Raw genomic sequence first — 23,934 nt, forward strand, 5'->3', positions numbered from 1 at the left:
CACACATGCGCGCACACACACACACACACACACACACACACACACACACACACACACACACACGCACACATACACACACACTGAAGAATGCCAAAATAAGGCACACACACAAGCCAGGAACATCATAGTGTGTGTGTTTAGGCTGTTGAAGTCACAGTTCCGGTGCCTCGATATAGCTGGCAGAGCCTTGCAGTACTGTCCAGCCACATGTGCACAGATGTTCACAGTATATGCCATGCTACATGGTATGATCCTGCGGAAACAGCTGCAGCAGGATTAGCAAAGGGAAGGGATACATAGTCCCCCACCAGTGCCTATGTCACCACAGCCCCACCCACAGGGGGACTCTGAGGAGGAACCCCCTGAGGCTGTCCCTGTAGGCAGATGTAGGCGTGCTCAATATGCCCTGGCCTTGGCCAAGAGACCATGCATAGCACATGCAATGACAACCTAGGGCCCTAGGGACTGACACCATACTCTGACTCACATACATATCAGTAAAATTGATGCCAGCCAGGTCACACAACCTGTACCTCACCATGTATTGGCGGTGGACTGCCTGCATCAGACAGAGGCAGCCCTGAACTACAGGTCTGTCAACTGCTACATTCGCAAGGTGAGTCACTCGCCTGTACACCACTTGTAAGGGGTACTATAATAATATGGTAGCATATGTATGGACCTGCTGCATGTATGCAAGGGAATATAGTGGGCTATATATAGTGTGCTGCTGGGATACTAGTACAGATCTAACAGACACTTGGGACAACAGGTACTCTGTTCACTAGTATGTGCTGCATATTAGCCACTAGGCCACATGGCTGGACACTACATGACAGTAGTCCAGGGAGATGCCAAACAGTGAGACAAATGTCTTTGCCAGCAGAGCATAGGCTGGTTGTCCCCCACCCCAAACACATCACTGTTGCCATGCAACTGCTGTAACAGTAAGTCTGCAATGATATACCAGCAGACCAAAAAATTCCCCTATCTGGTTGATTGTGTGAGGGAGGAAACCTCTCTGTCTGCCAGCCAATGTACCTGAGTGGGCTAGAGACAGTAGCATATGTGATGGTGTTGATGGTTTGAATCTGGCAGCATCCAACAACTTTTGTATGTGAGGTACACATGTGGTGGTAATCCCACAGACTGTCAGAACTCCTCAATCTGTTACTTCAAGAAAGCTGGACAAAGACAGAGCGAATGGGGGCACAAAGGACTATACCTACAGGCAGTCATTATACACACACTGAATAACCTAGCAGGTGGCCAGTTTAACAGCAGGCTGCAACAGGTCAGATTAGCTGCAAGATGTAAAGGCCATCACTTAAATGTGTCAGCAGGTGCAACATGTCAGTGACTGATGTACAGTATAGCACTGGGAAACCACAAATGTATGAGGAACACAGCAGAGATATGGGGTGAAATGCTGGACATTCTCCAAAAACATGTACTGGGAGAGGTATGCAGACTGTCACCCTGTGTGTGGTGTTTCACCGTGTACACCAGTCACATCGTACCACTCAACCTCTGACAGCAGGAAATTTGTTGAAATAAAGTGAATAAAAGTAGAACCAAGAACCACAACTTGGACAGGTTTTAAATACTTGCTCCTACAAGCATAGAATGTGGATAGAATAACAGGTCCTGCATTCACAGCGGGTCATACCAGGTTGTCAAGTTTGTCCTCGAGCTGGCGCAGGCTTTGTTCATAACTCCTATGAAGAAACCTGCGCACCATAGCCAGTAGTCAATCCTGGGTAACTGCCGCCCCTTAACCACTGCTCCCAGGGCAGGATGGGCCCCGTCCTCTGAAGCGGTTCCACCCGAAAGTGGTGCAGGACCAGGAGAGGAGGCACCACCAGCTTGGGTCCCAGACTTGCTGGTACCTGATACCATTGCCGACTGAAGTAGGGTAGGCATATCAGCAGGAACCAGCCTTCCCTGACGTGCTGTGATTCTGCAGGTGAAGTAATACATTTAGGTTAGTTATGAAAAAAACAGTGTTCGTAATAACAGCTTGCCAGAACATTGGAAATAACCCCATTACGTTTCAATGCATATTATGTGAAACTCAACAATAAATATCAGAACAGGCAGTATATTAACAGCATGCCAGTAACAGGCATATGGACAACAGAATAGGTAAGTCATATGTTAATATGCAACCATTGTAATACATAACAATAACAAAACACATGCCCCAAAATAAAGCTCATGGAACAATGTAACCATAACCAATGTATAACAATAAATATTTGAAGTTAAGGGGTAGGGAGAGAGAGAAATACAGTCCATTAATACCATTCTAGGCTATATAGTTGACAACAGTACTTCTGTCTACTCTACAGGTCTTTCCTTTCTTTATGTGTAAAAGTGCCCTATAGCTGCTGTAGCATGTACATACCTCTCAAGCTATCTGTATGGGACAGTATGGGCCAAGCAGTAACAACTGTGGGTGCACAACTACACAGAACACTTGCACATCAGGTGTACCTGTATTACTACCAAGGTGTACTGTTGGCTGATGTAGTGTTATTTTGCTGTTTACGTAATCATGTCAATGATACTTCTGTGACAGAGGGATTACACAATGGTAATTACATTACACGACAGTGTGACACTTGAGAGACATGTATGTGTACAGTACAAACAGTAAACAACTTTCATCCCTTGCTTGGCAGGCATAGGGATAGAACCCAATAGCAGTGACAGCAGTGGACATCTGCATCAAATGTATTAAGTGACTGCAGCTACTTGTAACACACACTCCCAGACATTCGGCCATACCAGAGCTTACACATTTTATTTGTTTTATTTTATTTAATTATTATTACACTTATTTCCTGTTTTTTTATGCTGTATTTTCACATTTCTTGTAATGATTGTAACAGTCTGTGACATGTTAACACACAGTAATGTACTCATAATATGGGCTACCTCACCCATTTACCTGTAGTTCCTGTGGAGAGAATATATGTAAACATTGACTGATACTGTAATATTTAGACCTACATAGCACTGGATTCGAACCCTGATGTGTGTGGCAAAAATGTACTTCATATACAGCATTTAGCAAACTGAGCTATTGAGTCTCTGGTGATTACTGATTGACTGGTATTTGCCTAGAGCTCACCTGGCACTAGAATATGACCTGCTAATAGTGGTACAGTTTTATACTTGACTGCAGTGACAGTTGAACACACATGCATGACATTCAAGCATGAGAGAGATACTAAATAAAGTATATATGACTACATAGAATTTAGGTGTACACACTACATTGTTAGTGTGTTGAAATATCTATGAAGTCAGCAGCCAATATCTGATTATGGACTTATTTGCAGTGTACAACTATACTCACATCACTACAACACTACACATAGTACAACACCATACCTCACAGTCTGAATGCTTGTAGCTGGCATGGAGTGGTGAAATCAAGACAATCCTGATGTACAAGTTTACCTTGGTGTTATTGCTGTTGCTCCATGTGTTGTTGCAGACCAGTTGTCATAAGTGATTTCTTGCAAAACAACTGTGAACCTACACTTATAGCATAACAGACTTTATTAGACATACCTTTATGCAGGTACTGATACTATTTCGTGATTTTATTGTCAGAACACTTGTAATAATTGATTTCTTGTAAAACAGCCCTATTGCACAACAGACTTTATTAGACATACCTTCATGCAGTTACAGATAATATTTCATGTTTTTATTGCAGAACAGCTTTAGTAATGATTTCCTGAAAAACAGCCCTACTGCCACAGTCATTGCAGAGCAGACTTTATTAGAGAAACCTTCAGTCGGTTACTGATATAATTTTATTTTTTTATTGCACAACAGTTGTCATTATGCAGGTGTTGCAACACAGAGGTAATTCCACAGTTATTGCACTGCTACGTTTTATTGCATATAACAGTTTATTATGGTTAATGCTTTAGTCTTTCCTGCTTATAGCACTACAGTTGGCAGTCTGCACATCTTGCAGTACAGGTGTAAGTCCACATTCACTGCAAAACTGTCTTCATTGTATATATCTAATCACAGTTAATGTGTTACTCTTTCTTGCTTATTTGACTATAGGCAGCAAAATACATCGGTACTCACCACACTCATGGCATAACCTGGCCAAGCGCCCATGTGCCTCGATGTTGGGAGCCCTCTCCTCTGCAGCTGTTGGGAAAGAAGGACACCATTATGCATACCAGTTTAGCACACATTCAAGATTAGATATTGGTGAAACACAGGTAATGGTACTTACATGCATGTTGGATATTCACAGCCCAGAATTCTTGGTCCAGGTGTCCAAGAGAGCAGCCCCCCCCCCCCCTCCGTCTTTTCAGGTTGTCTTGGTGGTGACGACACTGCTCACTTGTATGGGGAATACCAGTTGTACTGTTGAGGTCCTTTGCCAGCCGGTCCCAGGACTCCACCATCCACTTTAAGCCTTGGTAACCTCCCTGCATAAGCCAGTCCTCATATTTTTTTTTTTTTTACAAGGAGTCCAACCATGACCCTGGACTCCTGAATGCCCCAGCATTGCGCCTGAAAGTGCGAACCTTCTCCTACACCTGCCATTGTACCCTACAGAGTTAGAACTCAAATGGATTATGCTGTATTCCCACCTATTGGGCTTAATATTGCCTGTTTTCTCGCCCTTAAATGCCAATGAGCAATATTTAAAAATGTGGTGTGTCGTTTAGCACCGCGCAAGCAGGTGCAGCTCAGCTAAGCATTGTAAAAACCCATCTGCTTAGCAGTGCGCAAATCAGCCAAGCAGTGCATAAACATTAGCCATTGTTCTTTGTTTATGCGGTGCTTAGCAGGTCTTAGCAGAGCTTAGCTGAGTGCAGCAGACCAGTATTTAAATATAATTTGCATAATTTGTATTTCCAACAAAAATGCTAATTTGCTCTAACATGTGTTCAGACCCTGCACCTACTGCACATGAGGCTGTAACTCTAACCACTTAGCTACGTGGATATGTGAAATGTTGCTATATCTTTACATATACGTTTGAGCCGACTTTAAGCAGTGCTGAGTGCCGTGTTATGCATAACCCGCTCAGCTACACTTAAACTTGACTTTTACATAAATAATCAAATACAACCGCTTTCTGTTTTTAGATGTGTGCGTCTTGGTGCCATTTGGCACTGCTGCGCTCTGCGCCATGGAAACATACTTTTTATAAAAATAAATAAATAAATTGCATTCATATACTCGTATTGGACAGTGCAAGGGGGTGTGTTACTCATCTGTGGACACAGCACCACACTCCCTACACTGATTCAATAACTGTGTCCCACGGCTCTCCCACAGCTCTCCCTTGGCAATGCACCATATTTAATATGCATGGTGCACTACTGAGGGGGGAACCGTGTACACGGACACGATAACATTCCATTTAGGCTCTACATTATGCCTACACATATTTTATTAAATCTAGGGGGGGTTGTCTTCTTCATTTGAGTTTTTGTATATTTTTGCAGTTGTGTGACTGTGAGAAGATATTCTAAGGTTAATCTTTTTGTTTTCTTTTTTTCCAACAGTTTATCTGGTTGTTTGAACTTGACTTTCCTCCCATTTTTCACCATTTAGGTTCTTGCCATTTGTTATAATGTCTTGTCTGTTAAGAATTTGCAGTTGCCTTTTTCTGATTCTTAATTTGATGTAGTGACAATAAAAATGACATTCTGCTTACCCTTAATATATATTTAGGTTGGAAATTCCATCTCAACACAAACATTTCCTCTGTTTCATGTATCTCTGGCAAGCATGTTTCTTTACTCAGTGTGATATATGTGCATGCTTCAAACCATCACCCATGAACGAATGTAAAAATAGACTAGAGTTGGAAAAATTAAGAGCTATTCATGCTTGTGACCAGGAAGACATTCCTTCTATTGCTGGAAGATACTTCACTTAATGTCAGTCATGTGGAAGGGGTAGCTCAGCTGAAAAAGAATCCCCTCATTCCACCAAGATAGTGGCAGTGTTTTATTTCTAAGTTTGAGGTCCTCACTTCATTTGTTGGGTACAGAAGGTCAGTTCCAGTCTAGCTAAGGTACTAAAATGTGTGGAATGTCTTTTTTCACTGTGGACTAACAGGGGTCCTAGATCTGTTACCCACTAACATTGGAGGCTTCAGAGAATCTTGCTTATTGAGCGTTTCTGACTTTGGTCTCAGCTTTTCCTCACTGGGTCCTTTATTTCCTTGACAGTATTGTCCCAGCCCTCTACATTCTGGTTGACACTGATAAGTTCTTCAGGCTCGGTCTACTCAGTCACATTAGCCGTGATTGTAGTTTTACCAGCTGTCGAACTTGAGGTTGCTGGCCTTGACCGAGGTGTCATTGATATTGTCAATTTCTAATTTCACTGTCAATCGACTTTGAACTCAGGATCATTGCCCTTGGCCCGGTTTGGCTGTGTTTTGCAAGCATTCTTCAGGGTTGATTGCCCACAATGATGCAGACTACTAGTCTTAGGTTTTTCCCATTTTGATGGTTCATACAGTGATGGAGAAACTCTTTATTTCTGCCATTGTGGTCATCCTCATGTTTTATTTCTCATCACTGAGTTGCTGGACCGGCTCATTGTGATTTCAGGAGTCTATCTTCACTCTTCTCAGAACACCAGTGCTAAACACTGCAGTACTCCCTCTGAAAGACTTGCTTTTTCAGTGGACTGTAAAAGCTGAGCTAGAGAAACAGGAGAGTGAGTCTACCACATCCTGTAAAATTAGGATGAGGGCTGAAGCTCCTTAGAGAACTTTTTTTTTCCGGAACCAACAAAGGTGGTCAATTATGGTTTAGACACACCAGCAGAGTAATTTCAGAAATGCTTATAAAAACTGCAGGGGGCACAGTGGCTTCAGGAATGGCTATCCACTGAGAGGGTGGAGGTTCTGGACAACCTAATCAATTATACCATGGCTGTTCTTGAGGGGGAAACATTCTGCTCCATAAGGCCTTGCCCAAATGCTGGCCCCTGGAGGTAATCTGGTGTTATCTGTCCTTCTGCAAGGAAGTGTGGATGGCCATCACATGACCAGTGGGTAAGGGGTATAATTTGCATAGGTCCTTTCATTCCTTTTCTGATTCTAACCTGGGAGGCAGTCTGAATCTCTTGCAGATGTCCCACCTCATCAAAGATCTGCAGTGTCTTCAGATGCTGTCTGTATACTGTCAAAAATAGCCATCCTGGAGGTCCCACCTGACCTGAGTGAGCTCAGTTTTTACTTCAGGTTCTTTTTAGTTCAGCTAAAGAAATAGAACCTCAAATACTGAAAGACCAATTAGCATAATGGTGAAGGTGTTCTCTTCCCACAAATAAGGTACAAGGTTTGATCCTGACCTCTGTTAAGAGCTTCATTGATTGAAGAAATATCTTGGGTGTTGCAGTGGTGTAGTAGCTGGCATTGTTGCTTCACAGCAAGAGGTTCTCCTGTTCAATTCTCGCTATCGGCTAAGGTGCCTTCTATGTGGAGACTGCGTGTCCTCCTTGCATTCACGTGGGTTTCCTCCAGGTGCTCCGGTTTCCTCCCACATTCCAAAGACATGCGTCTGGAGTGTTTCTCCCCAGGCCTGCACTGGAAATGAACTCTGCCCAGTCGGACTTTTCTGGTAAACAAATGTTAAATAAATAAATAATAAATAAATAAATAAATAAAATAAAGTACATTTTAGATGTAAAAGTGGTCTAAACCAACACATCAAAATAGAGTTTTTGAATGATCAAATGCATTTTTCTTCCTTCCTTGGTTACCTGAGGGAGACGGGATACATCTTTTGAAACCTTCGTAAATATCTGTATCTCTGCTTAACACAACTTAATGTCACATGCTTCATGCCTTTTTTACAATGAGCTGCTTTATTTATTTACAGATTGATAATTGAGTACATGAGCTGAACAGTTGATCTTTTTCAGCCATGATCCAGGTACAGCTGCACATTAATCAGTTTACAGTAACACAGTTTGGTATACAAAATAGTTTACCTTTACAAAGCCGAGTCACAGTGGTGCGAATGCTCATATGAGCAACTCGTAACCATGAAAGTGAAAACAGCGACAGTTCGTAATGTTCGAAAATCAGCAAATCGAAAAGCAGAATCGCTGATTTTCAAACATGAATGCCGAATAAAAAATGTAGTAAGGTTTAAAGAAGGGGGGCAAGCCCCCATGCACCCCCCACCCCTACTTTAATATTCTAACTCCAAGATCGCACTACAGTGGGGAAAGGGACCATTTCCCGATCCCCACTATAGGGCAATCCCCCCCCCAAAATGCCGAATGTGCAATGAGCGACTGTCAATATGCATTCGCTAATTGCACATTCGATCCTTTTTCTGTTTGAAACGGTCGTTCGGACAATTGCTGTTCGCCCTTGTGCATATGCACAAATGAAGGTAAACCATACAAAATATCTGTTTACATTAATACAGTTTGATATACAATGTATAGGAAGTTAATTACAAATTAAGAGCGTAGGTCAATGCGTAAACAGTACAAATTATAAAGCAAGTTATAGTTTGGCAAATTCAGTATGTACAGATGAGAAGTACCAGCTCTTATGAGCTGCAAAATTAGCCAGTGTCATAAAAGGAGTTGCACTTCCACTCATTGTGTAAATGCTGATTTTTTTGTTTGACTGTTTGAAGGGTTTCAATGTTTTTTATATCTGTTGGTAACTGATTTCATATAGCCAGTTTTATTCTGGAAAGGGCCTTTTCTCCAATAGCCAGTTTGAATCTAGGTCTGAACAAAGTGATCCTTCTTTCTTGGCAGTTCCTGAGGGAGTAGCTTTGATTGCTGATTTAGAGTAGACTTTTTAGGAGTGGTCAGTAACCTTGTGTAAAAATTTTAAAAATTGTCAGTGACACTTTCTGCATTGAGAATGATGACGTCAGCCTAAGACAGATTTAAAATTGTAGTACTGAAGACCTTTCAAGTTTGCTTTTGCACTTGTAGTTGTGAGCTATCATAAGTATCATGCAAAAAATGTAAACACTACACTTCAGTGCTAGTTGAAATTCGACCACTGTCATCAGTTTATTGATCCGTCTGTTAAATAATGACAAAACTGCTATCTTTGGATCCAACATAAATTCATACAGTACTGCATCTCTCAGATATGTGTGATACTGCCCACGTCTTTCAAAACTGAAGCTGAGAACCTGCCTGTTTTTTTTTAAAGTGGCATTCTAAAAATGTGACCTATTTCCATGTTAATTGCTGTACAGTGTAAGAACTGAAAGGATATAAAGTACTGTAATAATCTGTAAATAACTGAAAGAGTCCGGAATAAGGCTGGAATTAATGTCTAGCTGTTAGTTACCCAGAACTATGCTGAACAGGTACCAGCCTCTCCTTTATGTGCCAAATCCTCTTGTATCTTTCAGAATAAAAGTCTGCATACACTGTAGTTCAATTAAGAATGTTTTATTATGTACTGTGGTGGTAGAGGTCAACAATATCCAAATCAAATCTTGCTGTCTCCAGTAACAATGCTGGTAAACTGAAATAGACTGAATTATAATGTCCGTAGCTTCTGCACTCATTATACTCAGAATAATTCTTCTGTTCCCAAGTAATATCATTCATAGTCTGGAATGCTGGATATTTGACCTGACTTGTGCAAACTTCTGAGGAATGCATTTCACTGACTTTCTGCATATCATTCTGAACTACCTTAAATGACTCACTCGTGTTTGAAGTATCTCTGTTAATAATATCAAAACCCTGCAACTTTTCTGCAAGATTTGGATAATGTCTCAATTTCCCAGGGTGACAGTTATATTAAAAGGGCAGTTTTATCATCAGAGGGTCTGTCAGAAATCGGTAACTAATGATGTGAGGTTCCAGCTGCAAAATTTCCTTTCATATCCTTTTTCATTTAGAATTGAGAGATGTTCAGTAGATGTGGGTGAAGTCCCTTCAGGGTATACATTTTACTCTAATCCACATATTACATATTGTAGATTGAATAAGATTTCTGTGTCTTGGAATGCAAGGGACTAATATGTATGCTATAAAATGTCCTTGCAACATGTTCTATGTGGGTGAAAGCAAGAGGGCTTTTAAACTTAGAATTCAAGAACATGTCGGGGACATTAAAAATGCTAAACCTGAAAGCCCTCTTGCAGTGCACTTTGAAAAATATCATAATAAAAGTCCAGATGGTTTACAATGTACTATATTAGAACATATTTGTGAAAAAGGATGCAATTTGGATATAACGAAAAAGCTTTTGTATAAAGAGACTGTTTCCATTTTAAAGTATGGGACTTTAAGCCCAATCGGTATTATTGAGGAATGTAATTGGAAAGTCTTTTTAGCTTAATTGAGAGTAACTATGTAATTAATGTAAATTGGCTGTGTTATAAATACATGGGTGTTTTTGTGTTTTTTATTCTCCTTTGAAGGCTTAAAGCCAAGACGCTAGGGATTTTAATAAATGTTTATATTGGATGCTGGTTGTGTCATTTTTCTTGCCTGGCCAGAAGTGGTGGGTGTATTGTCTTGTTGTTGCTGGCAGTTTTATGATGTCCAGTGATCCTTCTGTGAATTTGCCCAAGGTTTTTAGGCAGGAGTTAGAATCCGGTCAGAGAACTATGGACCAGTTTACTACACCAATGGGTGAGAGAAATATAGAACATTCAGTTCAGGGGGATGAAAATGCCATACCCCTGGAAAAAGTTTTTGCTGGATGAACAATATAAAAAAAATTAATCCATTTTCAGTGGTGGGACGGCGAGCGGGGCAGTTCACTGTCTGCAGAGTGTAAAGAAGCCTTTGATAAACTTGATCGGCTTATGTCTAAAGAACTGTCAGTGAATCTTAATTGTTTAATCTTACAACGGTATCTGGAGTTGGACATTACTCCAAGGGGTCTGAGGGCTTTTAAGAATCCCACTACACCCTTTGATACCCAGGATGTAAATGATCAATGGTTCCAAATAAGGTGGGTAGCAGCAGCCCACCACTGTTCTATAGAATGGATCAATATACTGGTAGAAAGAGACCGGCTTAAGCAAGCCAAGCTACAAGAAGATATAAATGCAGCTTGTGAGTCTCTTTCCCATTTATTAGGTAATTAAGTAGCTCAGCTTTGTGATAAATGCTACCCAAAATATAAATATGCTATTTTTTGTAGAGAAATCATAACAGTAGTGTCCCAAAAGTTGGGAAATTGTAGAAATCCTCAAAGTAATGCATTCCAGTTATTAAAGCTTTGCTTTTAACGTGGTCATTGCAATAAGTAGCCATCAAAAAGCTATGTTTGTTAATTACAGTCAAATCAGTTTTATGTTTTTTATACATATTTGTTTATTCAAAGTGAATTTGTAAGCTTCTGTTGAAATTAGATTTTTTTGCTGTCAACTGTTCTTGAAACCATATATTTTTCTCTGTCCCTCTCTCTCCCGTTTGAGTGGATCTGATTTAGTTTAACATTACCAGACTGGAATGGGGTGGGAGGTGGGAAGAAGTGAATACATGTGTGCAAAAATTTCAGATAAATCCCTATAATATCAAGTTTGATGGAATACAGACAGGTGTTAACAGGTGTTAAAAGTAATCTTTCTTGATATAACTTTGCAAGGTATTAATGATGGTAGAATGCAAACAAGTTTACATAGACATTTTGAAGGGAGTGGTCATATACTGCATGGGGAAAGCTGTAACCCCCTCCCCAAAAAAAAATGCTGTTATGTGACCAAATATACGGTGTTTACAGAAGTTTTAATAAATTTGGTAAAATATCATTGGGGTATTTTAGAAAACAAATTAATTTCTTAATATAAGAGCAAATGAGTATCCCATGTTTTCTTATTCAAAAAGTAGAAGTTTGAGATTTCTTGGTGCATGGCAAGTTTCAGCTGCCTGTAAGCCGTAGGAGTTTGGGGGTAGGTGTAACAGGTACTTTCCCTTGTGGAAAGTGCAGTTGTTGCCAGTATGTAGTAAAAAGTTTTGATAAAATGAATGAAAAGTATTTTAGATGTAAAGGGAGATTTTCCTGTGACAGCACTGGAATAGTTTGTGGTTTGAAATGTCCCTGTGGTAAGGTATACATAGGGGAAAGTAAAAGAAGTTTCAAACAAAGGTTAAAGGAATGTTACAGATGTTAAGAAGGGCAAATAAGAAAGTCCTGTTGCATTACATTTTAAAGAATGTCACAGTGGAAATATACAAGGCTTACAAGCTACAATGTTGGGGCAAGTACAACAAATGTATGAATTTGATATTAAAAGACAACTTTGGAAGTTAGAATCTACTTTAATTCTGAAGTTTAACACTTTAATTCCGTATGGAATGAATCAAGAATGTCACTGGAAATGGTTTCTTTAATTTAAGTCTATGACTGGTTAATTGTTTATAATTATGCTATTTAAAGATAGAATATGTGAAGTAGTGATATACTCTGTAAAGGCTGAAGAGCCGAGGCGCTAGAGGAGTCTGCATTTTATGCTTTGTAGTTGCTGCTAACCAGATTTTGTTGGATCCAGTGTTTGCTTATTTTATCTATTTTGTGGGACTACATTGTGGATCTACTACTGGAATGGACTATAATTTTAATAAAATATAAAGGTAATCACTGGCTTCTTTCCTTGTGTGGTGGTGGGCTTAATAAGTAGTTCAGCTTTGTGATAAATGCTACCCAAAAAAAAATATATATATATATGCTATTTTTGTAGGGAAATCCTAACTAACAGTAGTGTCCCAAAAGTAGGGAAATTGTAGAAATCCTCAAAGTAATGCATTCCGGTTATTAAAGCTTTGCTTTTAACATGTTTCTTGCAATAAGTAGCCATCAAAAAGCTATGTTTATGTTAATTCCAGTCAAATCAGTTTTATGTTTTTTTATACTTGTTTATTCAAAGTGAATTTGTAAGCTTCTGTTGAAATTAGATTTTTTGCTGTCAACTGTTCTTGAAACCATGTATTTTTCTCTGCCCCTCTCTATCTCTCCCCCGTTTGAGTGGATCTGATTTAGTTTAACATGACCAGACTGTTTCCCTAGTCACAAGCCATGTTATCCTGCTACATCTGATTTCCATGGGAAATAACTAATACTGTATAGAATACTAGTGTCTTTGCCAGAGTGCTGCACCTTTGATATGGGGGTTTGTTCCACATCATGATCTCGGAATGTGCTTTCTGTGGATTTGTATTTACATGGAGAAAAGGTATTAATTGTCTCTTTTTTTCTAAGTTGTTGCAACCGTGGAAATTGAATACTTAGGGAGTGGGGGTGTCCAGGAAGCAACCATGTCAGTAGGTAAAGCCCTCTTCAAAAATACCATTTTAATTTTGGTAAATGTAGTTGTTTTCTTTGGAGGGCAGATGAGGTGCCTGGGCAGTGTGAGTGATACATTGGGTGTAGGAAGAGTAGATTTCTCCCAGTTGGTTTCCCTTCAGCTCACCTTCTTTGTTTAGTCTTACTGTGTCATACCAGATGAAGTGTTTATATATTGAGATATAGTATGATCCTCCTTCTGGATCAAAGCTGCAGGTGTGCTTCTAATGATGAGTTTGGCAACCTACAGTCCTTCTCTCCAGGTCTGGACTCCAAGTTTGCCTCTGATCCTTCTGCACTTCAGTGCTGTCTGTTGTCACTGTCTGTGATTTAAGGCATGCTTTGCCATGCAGTGCATAATCCTTTTGCTACTACATTTTTACTGATGCCTTCTCCAGCTGTGCTGCATACATTTAGTTTGGACTTCTTGTATCACAGCTATTTTAGTGTGAAAGAGGAAAAGTATGCAAACTTAAGAGGTACTACAATGACTGCAGACACTTTTACAGATTGTTAGTACACTTTGTAAAAATTATTCTCTATGTAGTTGTACTGTCTAGAATTTGTAATATGTTTATCCCACTCGTAGATGTCACTCAAACTCTTAAAAAATCTTTGCTGCCTGTAGTCTCTACCAAGAGACCACCTTTGCCACAATTCCCTACACTTTGTCATTTACAGGGTGTTTCTATCCTAGTCCCTGTTAATCATCTAGACTATTTGCTGTAATAATAGGTTCATTCAGTCTTCTTTGGATGAGGTCAGTATAATAGTAAATCATAACTTCTGGATTTACATCCCTCCATGTGCTCTTCTTTCCCTGCCAGTTTTAATGACCTTTGCTCATATCCTTATAAAGCTTTTGCTGCTGTTGTATAGTATTCTGTGAAATTTTTGATGGTGTGTAAGGGACATGTATATAGTCAGCATTGCTAGGAGACTTTTTCAGTTCATCTTTCCATTGTTCATGTTTCACATCCCATGACAATGTCAGAATAATTTTGTCTGCATAGCGTTTCACACTTTTGGATTTTTTTTCTTCAGAGATCTTCAACCAAGTGCATTAATAAAACTTTAGTTGTGATTGTGATAGGTCTTTGCCAGTTTTGAATACCACAATTAACTGTTTTATAAGTACTGTATTTTAAATCCTTTATTTTAAGAAAAGTGGATAACAAAGAGTTACTTAAGAAATAGAAAAAAAAGTGGTAAATCTCAGCAGAGGGAGGTAAAAAAATGCAAATGTTCTACTTCAAACTCCAATTTTGAGGAGTTCTGTAATCACTAACAAAGTGCCAAAATTCTTTCCAATGCCCTAGCTCTGTGGCTTAGATGGATAAAGACATGATAATGATCCAAATGACTTGAGTTTAAATAGTGTCTTAGGTAATGGAGGTGCTAGGCTGGGGAGGTTGGGAATGAGTGGCTTACACTGGCTTGCCTGTCCTAGAGTGAGTAATTGGTGGTCCAGTTGGGTGCCCACCTCTAGCAAGCAAAGGCTTGCATATGATGGAGAAGCACCAGAGCTAGGGATGTGAACTTGGTACTGCCAAGCTTGGTGATGGTACCTCTCACTGTGTATGTGTTTAGAAGCATCCATGTACACACACAAGTGAGCAAAGTAGACCCCTGCCATGAGCATTCGCAGCAGTCACCAGTGGGTGGGGATAAGGGCAAAAATAGAAAATGACATCATCACTTGCATCTAGAATTAGGTAGACCCATTAAGAAAGAAAGTTGTGCTATATAGTTCTTTGGTTTGGTCTTAGGGACATTTTGTGTCTAGCCTAAAGAAATGAAGGCCCCAACATGGGGAGAAATGAAGCCAGCTCATGCTATTGGGATGGAGATTCCCCTCCCTAGGTAGCATGTGCAAGTGGAGATGCAGGCAAGGGCACAGTCTTTATCATGACTATCTGGATTGGTCAAGCCTGTCTGCAGGTAGTACCCTCCTGCATTGAGAACAAATGGGCTCAAGACCAGTTGAGCAGACAATGTCAGGTAGGCAAAAATTACTTGGCAAAACAATCTCTCCAATCTTGGTGTTACCAGACTTTCTCAGCAATCTTCACCAGTACCCATGTTGGTATTCCTTGTGATCACGTAGGATCCAGTGTCTTCAGCAGTGGATGAGCCTAGTACTTCAGCAGTGTTTTAATCAGACTAAGACAACTGTAGTTGTTTCTGATTTGGCTCTTGTCTTAATGTGGCCTTTCTCTGACCGTACAATCTTTTGTAAAGGAGTATTTCATTATAGTGGAGGAAACCACATTGAAACTTCAGGAACCTACACTGACATGTTCATTGGAATGCTGCCAGTCTGAAGACAGGATGGAAAAATATGGCTTTCACAGGGGGCTGAGAAAGTTTAAAAAGGTAAATGGGAAAAAAAAGAGAACTGTTTCTTCTGATTCATGTGGTAATCAAAATGTTTTTTTTTTGGGGGGGTGATACAGAATCCTACACTTACTGTTCAGGATTCTTTTAAACAGAACATTTCCTGTCAGTTTTCAGAGTCTACAGAATGCATTTCTTCTGCATATACTTTAAATTTTCATGTTTTTTTCTTGTTTTTACTTCTTTTTTTTGTTCACAGCTTTAACACGTTGCACCAGCTTACCAGATGGCTCCAGTTGTCAAGAGGAAAAAAGTTGCTACTGGTGTATTATTTTTCATGGTCCTTGAATGGTGACTCTGCTGTGGCCTTATTGGAGCCCTATGACTATTCAATTTATTTTTGTGACACCCCCCCCCCCCCAGTGCTGCTCCTTGGGAGGCAGTTGGGAGTCTAGCACATCCTCCATAATCATATGTATGCCTGCTTTGGAGAAGGGAGAACTGTGCTTGCTCAACTCAGAAGGGGCTGAAGGCGTCCTATAAATTTTAGTAAAGGTAAGGGGTACCTGGTACCTAGGTGGAGGTCCAGATGTTAGAGTACGCAGAGTTTTTGTTTAGAATCTCCAATCAAAAAGACTCGAAAAGTTAAATGTCACTCTACTTCCACTTCCATTTCTGCTAAAAAAATCCAGAGAGCAATTGTTTCTTTGTTAAATGTATTTTTAAGGTCTTTCAATCACTTCAAGTTGCCTTTCCAAATTCTTCACATTAAAAAAAAAAGGAGACTTCTCCTTCTGACTCTAATTCTGATATTGAGGAGACTGGGTTAGACTGTGCTTCCCAAGAGTTTTCTCCTGAAAATTTGAAATCAGAATCTGAAGAAGTCTGCTGTGGAAAAAAAGCTCTTTTGCTGACACTAGAGGGAGGACAAAGGAATTATTTTAGTGGGACCAAAATTAAATACCTGACAGATAAGAGGTATTATGACCCTTTACTGGTGGAACATGGACTGCTGTCTATTCTTCCTGTAAGTGGGGCATTAGAGGATGTCTTTAATGCTGCCAGTTCTATTTCTGACAGGTACCTCAATTTCTTTAAATTCCTTTTCTATAACCCTATAGATGACTCCTCTGTTATGTCCTTGACAGAAAACGCTGGGCCTAAACATCTCACTGCATCTGATCTTATACCGTTTGACAAAGATGGTATAGCCTTTGGCATGTACAGAAAGAAGGTCTGCATATCTTCCACCTTAGCCTGTAGAAGTTTTAATTATCAAACACAATCTATCTTTTGGAAAAATTTGTTGACATTATTGCAGACCTACCCTTTTCTGATGATAAGGCCTCTTTTCTTTATATGCTATCATCAGTTAAGTCGCTAAACATTCATTGAGATGGTGTTATGCTGCTGTAGATGCAGTATTTTGAGCTGCAGCAACTGGGTCAGTGATGCACAGGTATACATGGCAAAGATCCTAAAATCTGCCTGAGGATGTCAAACATGAAATTCTTAATGCTGCTCATGATGAAGAGGCCCTGCTTGGCACTTCATCTGCATATGTTCTTAAGGTATTTGATGAAAGAGGAAAACTAACGAAATGGGTAAAGCAAAAATTTTCAGTCCTCTATACCAACATATAGCAGAACTTACCCTTCAGGCCCTGGGCTTTTTGTATTGAAGGTCATTTAATCAATCCCAACAGAAGTCAGGAAAGTGTTAATTTAAAAAGCAGTGATAGGAAAGCCCTAAGAAAAAAAGAGAGACATCACAGGGCCAGTCTGTCGATGAAAAATGACTGACTATGCTCTTCCCTCTCCCTCTTCCTCTCTGTCCTGGCAATATCTAAATCTTTCAAAGAACGTTTCCCTGTATCCCCCTCTCTGGTACTAGCTTACACCAGATTATTGGGTATTAGAATCATTAAATATGGGTTCAGGTGACAATGGGATTCCTTCCTTCCAAGCTTGGGAATTCTTCCTCACCCTCAAAATCAAACCCGCCTATTTCCTACCATCATTTTTCATATGCTTTCTCAAGGTGTGATAGATTCTGTGCCAGAAAATCAGAAAGGAAATGGGTTCTAGTCTAAAACAAAGGTACCTGGGGAACTGTCCTGTACTTGTCCTTAAATCCGTACATCAGGGTTCCAGTGTTCAAAATGCTTGCCCTGCAGTCACTTTCCTCTTCTGAATTTCTTGGTAACTCCAGACCTAAAAGATGCATATCATCATATTCCTGCTAACAGAAGTTTAGCTAGATCCAAAGAAGTCTTAATTTCCCTTTACTTCTGTCTTATCAAACCCTTTATTGAATATAATGCACCTTTTGGAAAATATTTGTTTAAACATTCCATAGAATGTGAGAAACCTCAGAGATTCATAACTAAAATAATTAGTGGCCTCAAAAACCTTAGTTATCAGGGGAGGCTGGCAACTGTTTCTCAGTATTCAGTGTCTTACAGACTCCTGCAATAGAGATCTGTGTCTACCCTTTTGAGCCGCAAAAGATGCAGTCCTGTTTGACTTCCTATTCTTTCACAGAATTAATGGTACATCAAATACTAAACCTTTATCAGCAGATAAGACGCAATAGCGTGATATATTCTTATGCCAATGTATCTTTCAGCAGCTGTGGAACAAACTTCCTCTAACTGTCAAAGCAAACTTTGCCACTTTCAAGGTAAATCTAGATAATTAGATGAGCAGTCTGTTTTCTTCTTCTGTCCATATTGTCTTGCTCTTCTAGAGACTAGCGGTAACTTTTGAGTATGGATTTTTGGCCTGATTTTAATGGTGTGAAAACTGATAACCTGTGGGCTGTGTAAGAACTAGGCAGTTGTTGAATCACAGATTTAATGGTACACATAGTTTATTACCATTGTATAAGTACGTCTAAACAAAGTGTTCCTTTCTCCTCTTCCTGTCCAATCAGTCCTCAGGGTAACCTCTGTCTGTAAACATTGTTGTGAGTTTTTCTAACTCAAGATTGAAATTATCTGCGTTCCAAGATGGCTGCACACTGATTAACAGTTTTTCTTCAGCTCCTGGTGTAAAAAAAAAAAAAAGAAACTGAAACACAATAGCCAGGAACTCTATTAGTTATAGTAAATTCAGTTACTGACTAGTAAGTACACTACTTGGATTTCAGCAAAGAAGAAATTGTGCTATAAGAAAATCAACCTAGAAAAGGTGAAGAGAAAACATTGACTGGGAAGAATACTATAGCTGTTCAGCAAAAAGCAGTTCAAGCTCCAGCTTTGGTGCAAGACATGACTTCAGTAATCTAGAAGAAAAAAGTAGACATGACTTCAGTAATCTAGAAGAAAAAAGTAAGTCAAATGTACTTAAAGCTGATTAAAAATAAAACATTGAATGAGTATATCAACTCAGATAACAAAAGACTGGAAAAAATAGAAGACACTTTAAACAGATATTCAGAAGAGATGATAAAACTGCAAAAATCACAGGTCAAAATGAAAAGGCTGGCTGAGTATGAAGAACGTTCAAGAAGAGATGTTTCAAACAATGGTAGAATCAAAGGATCGAGCACATAGGGAAAATAAGTGATTTTCTGCTCTACCAGAAAAGCTAGACGGAACACACCGTACTAATTTTATGAAGGCATAAATAAGCAACTGGACTGGTTTTCCAATGTAGGAACTGTTAATTGAAATGGCACACTGTGTGTATGCTTGAAATCTAGGGGAGTTGATCCTGATAGGGCTGTGGTGAAAGACAATGTATTGAAATTTGTAGACAGCTGAGTGTTTATAGAGGGTGATTGTTCACTGTACATAAGGCAGGAGAGTGACATATTTATTCCAGTAATTGAGGAATGTCGCGGGGTAGGTGTGAGATTCGGAGTGCTCTGTCTAGCTGACTTAAGAATATTTCCTGAAGGATCAAGATAATTTTTTGGTGCTGAAGAGGAAATACAAAAGTTTGTCTAACAAAAAGTGTGTCACCAAACAGAAGGGGACTCTGCTTCTGATTCTTCTGATAATAAAGCACACTGAGAGACTTTGCCATTGAAACATTTTCCATTGATCAAAAGAAAGATGCTTGAGAGAAGGAAAAAAAGTACAGGAGTTAACAAGAAGAATCATGAGTACCTTGGAATAGAACCAGAATCTGGAGTTGGGAGATGTAGATGAACAGGAAGAGAAGCAACAACACAGAAATTATTGAATAAATTTGAGAGTGTAAAGCATCATTCACATTTGTGCAATACAGCCGTAAAAGAAAAAGTGGATTTTTGAGTATTTGTTAAACTTGTGGGGACCTGAAAAGCATTTGCTTCACGTCATTAATGTTTGGAAGGACACCTGAAGGGAGGGGAAAAGGTAACTGTAAGTAAAACAATTTCTGTTCTTAACAGTATTTCTGTGAAACTTCACAATGTATATACATGTTTTATAGGAAAGTGATTTTGTATGTGATAAAGGTACTAAAGTAATCAGATGCCTTTTTTTCTTCTCTTTCTTTTTTTTTGGTATTAAGAAATGCAGGCATTACAGTGCAAAAAGAGAAGAAAAAGCTAGACAAAAGCATGCCTAAGTTAATAGTTTGTAATCGTGGGTTGTTGATGTGGGGAATGGTATGCAAAAGTACACAAATCATAATATCTGTAGAGATGATATGTTTTCTCTTACTTTTATATAAATGACTTCTGGATTAAGACCCTTGGCTTAATATAATAAATTTTAAGTAGAAACACATAGGTATCAGAACATTATATATAATGAAATGTTTTCCTATAGCAATAAATGTTTCATCTTGTCTTTCAGGCTGTAGCAGAGGATTGCATTTTTTTCTTACATTTCCATGGAGACAAGCTGATATTAGGGCAATAAAAGGCAGAGCAGTGGTTTCTTCAAGGCTAAAAGTTGATGTTTTCTGAAAGCATGCAAGTTTTTTTTCACATCTGGGAGGGGAGTAAAGACAAAAAAGAACAGACAACAATTAGTGTAAGTAGATGCACAGGCAATAACATGCATCTTAGTATGGATAACCTCATTTTCAAGTTAATTACGGTCAGTGTTAGCAGCTGTCTGTCTGGGACAGTGTTCATATTAAGAGGATTAGATTCCATTATTTGAAGATGTACATAGTTATGTGTGTTTTTATTAAGTTAACAGGTTACGAGGGTACTCTGTGGATGTGTTTGATTTTTTTGTTTGAGGGTTTTTCTTAAAACAAAGTCTTGTAAACTGTGACATGGGTTCAAATGATAAGAAAAAATTGTATAAAGGATTAACTTGCTAAACATTAGTGGTTTCATATGTCACAAAAACTGGAAATAGACATGTAAAAAAGCTGCCATATACAGTACATGGGATTAATGGCTTCTTAGCATAATGGTAACACTTCCCATATTATCTTGAAATGTAAATGGTCTGACAGGAAAAGACAAAAAGGAAAGAATGTTTAATTATATTAAGAATGGCTATGGGAGACACACTTGGAAAGAACTGTGCATGTGAATTTGATGAAGGATTTCAGGATGGATCTTCAGCAGAATATCAGGGACAAATGGAAAAAGGGGGTACTTAGAAGCTTCAATAGTGGTGCAAGAGAAAAAATGATTATGGCAGATTTGTGGTAGTAATGGGCTACTGGCAAGGGATGAGGATTATGCTGACATATTTATATTCTACTTAAAACTGCTGTTATGGAGCTTAAACAGATTAGACAGATAAAGAGGCGAGTTTTTAATCTAGAACAGAGTCTTCTGTTAAAAAAGGAAAATTAGTAGGCATATGTAATATTGTACAATAACTATAAAAATCAGTCAGGGGAGGTCAGAAAATTTTGGAAAGATGGGTTAGATAAGCAATTCACAAAGAAACATTGGGAGGACATATGTACGTCTCCCAAATATGCAACAGAATCTAGAAGATTTGGAATTTTTGCCTGGAAGTGTTTTCATTGATACTTTTATGTATCATGCAGACTTTGAAGAATTTTTCTTCAGGTAGAAGGCAAATGTTGGAGGTATAATGGAGAAGAAAGAGGTACCTTGAAGAATATGTTCTTGAAGTGTAATGAGTTGGCAGACTTTAAAAATCTTCTACAGAGTACTCTGTCAGGAATAGTGGGTGAGCAAATGAATGCAACTATAAAGATTGTGTTTTGAGCAGGGATACAGTATCTGAATTGTCTGGACATAGTAAAGCCTTGTTAAGTTTAATTCTGGTGGCAGCCAAAAAAAAGCAATTTCTAGAAAATGTAACTCAGAGTCTAAACCAACTATACTTGAAGTAGTGAATATTGTAACAGAGATGAAAGAACAGAAAGTGGGATCTTTAGAAAAGGGTAGGATTAAATTGGATAGAAAAAATGGAATTTGGAACAACACATAAAGAAAAATGTTTTGGAGGAAGGTTAAGATTTAATAGAAGGCAGGTATTGAACAATTTATGTAATGCTGCTTTGATTACATGGTATAAAACAATATATGTGATGTATAATGTTTGTAAATGTGAACTTGTTCTTATGGTTTTGATTACTCATATAAATATAAGTTTGCATGTTTCACAAGTAATAATTCAATAAAAAAGTCTTAATTTCAGTCTTTTTTTCTAATCGCCCTTGGATATCATTCTGAAAAGCCTCACCATCTGTCCTTGCATTATGTTCCTTTTTTTTTTTTTTTTTTTTTTTTGCTGATTTGGATGGCAACTCGAAAAATGTAAATACTAGTTTTAAAATGTGACTTTTCTATATATGTGAGCAACTATTTTTATATTATCTATATAATTACTTACTAGTGTATTCAAAACGTTAATATAATTATGGTGACCAGAGTGAATAATATTCAAAAAGGGAGTGGTATTTGATATGTATTGTAGAAATGAATCCGATTCAGTGATACAACAACCTCACCCTTCCGTAAAATAAATGTCCGAAAACATGTTGTAAAAAAGTATGTACCTCATGAATTCACAACCAAAAAACTTTTTTCCCAAACAGCAAATACTGTGTTGGTGTAACAGGAAATGCAAGCTGTTTCCATAGCAATGCCAGTTTTCTGATGGAAGTATTCATTATCAAAACTGAAAAAAAAATATTTCAAAACTACTTCCATAAAATTACCAAATTATTCACTTCCTTATAGGTAAATCTACTTTTCTGTACCAAAAATAAAAAAAAAATCATTTTAAACCAACAGAATATGGTATAACTGTAAACAAATTGACAATATTAACAGTCAAAAAATTTTTTTATCAAATGTAACATTAGATAAATTCATAAGAAAATGTTGCGAGTCTTTTAAAGTATAGTCATGATGGTAAAATAACTGTTGCAATTTGTCAATAAACAAGGCAAAAGGTTCAGTCTTGGAACTTCCCGCTGCCACTGTAGGTCTAAATGGGGAGTCATTAAATTCCAAAAATTAGTGGAATATATGGATAGGCCACCCTAAGGAAATCATATTCATCTTTGGAGATAGAACTATCCATGAAACTGTCAAACAATAAATAATCAGTTTTAGAATATGTGATGTTAATCTCATTCTTTGGCACACATTCATAAACCTTATTTACAGACAGTGGCATGTATCTTACTGGAATATTCCTGAGTATCCATAATTACTACCTCACCCCCCTTGTCAGGCTTCATAACTCTAATGTTCTTATTTGTCAAAAGATCAAACAAAATTTGTCTCAAATGGAGTTAAATTTAAATTAACACTCATTTTCCATCAAAGCAGCCTTCTCAACTCAGCCTCATAAAATCTTTCGGAAATAGAGATAGCTGGATATGTCTGGGGCTTTAAAGTACTTTTCCTGCTCAAAGCAGGAGCAAGACCGAGTGGACAGTCATCCCCATGGCTGAAAGTCAGTTGAAAATTCAACTTTCTGTTGAATAACTTCAATTAAACTATCCGTTATCTCATTTTTAATGTGGGAACATATGTAAATCCCTTTTTAAATTGTGTTTGGACAATTCCAAACCACTAAAATTGTATATATGAAAAGGACTATTGGACACGGTACCTTCATTAACTAGAACCTCCTGTTATGTCCCCATTGGTTGCTTCTTTTCCTTTTTTGTGAGTTGCCCATCAGGCCATCCTCCCTATTTGACTGTCCTTGCTGTAATATTTCAGATATCCAGACTTCCGAAAAAGGATTCTGATAACTGTCTGAAGACTCGTGCATATATTTTAAAGGACTCATGACATTTTCTTATGAATTTAGCTGCCATTATGTGTGATAACAGATGTATTTTTATGATTGTTGATGTCTGTTTATTTATGGTTGTCCCACATTCTGTTGGTTTAAA

At 38.4% G+C, this 23,934-nt stretch overlaps 1 protein-coding gene across 2 annotated transcripts in view; it reads left to right on the forward strand.

Moving 5' to 3' along the window:
- MINDY3 (MINDY lysine 48 deubiquitinase 3) overlaps window positions 1–23,934 on the forward strand; it is a 2,129,565-nt gene that overhangs the window by 238,789 nt on the left and 1,866,842 nt on the right. The gene's annotated exons all lie outside the window — the stretch shown is intronic.

The sequence above is a fragment of the Protopterus annectens genome, chromosome 3.part1, assembly GCF_019279795.1.
Source record: "Protopterus annectens isolate FY-2018-M chromosome 3.part1, PAN1.0, whole genome shotgun sequence".
Classification (NCBI taxonomy): domain Eukaryota; kingdom Metazoa; phylum Chordata; order Ceratodontiformes; family Protopteridae; genus Protopterus; species Protopterus annectens.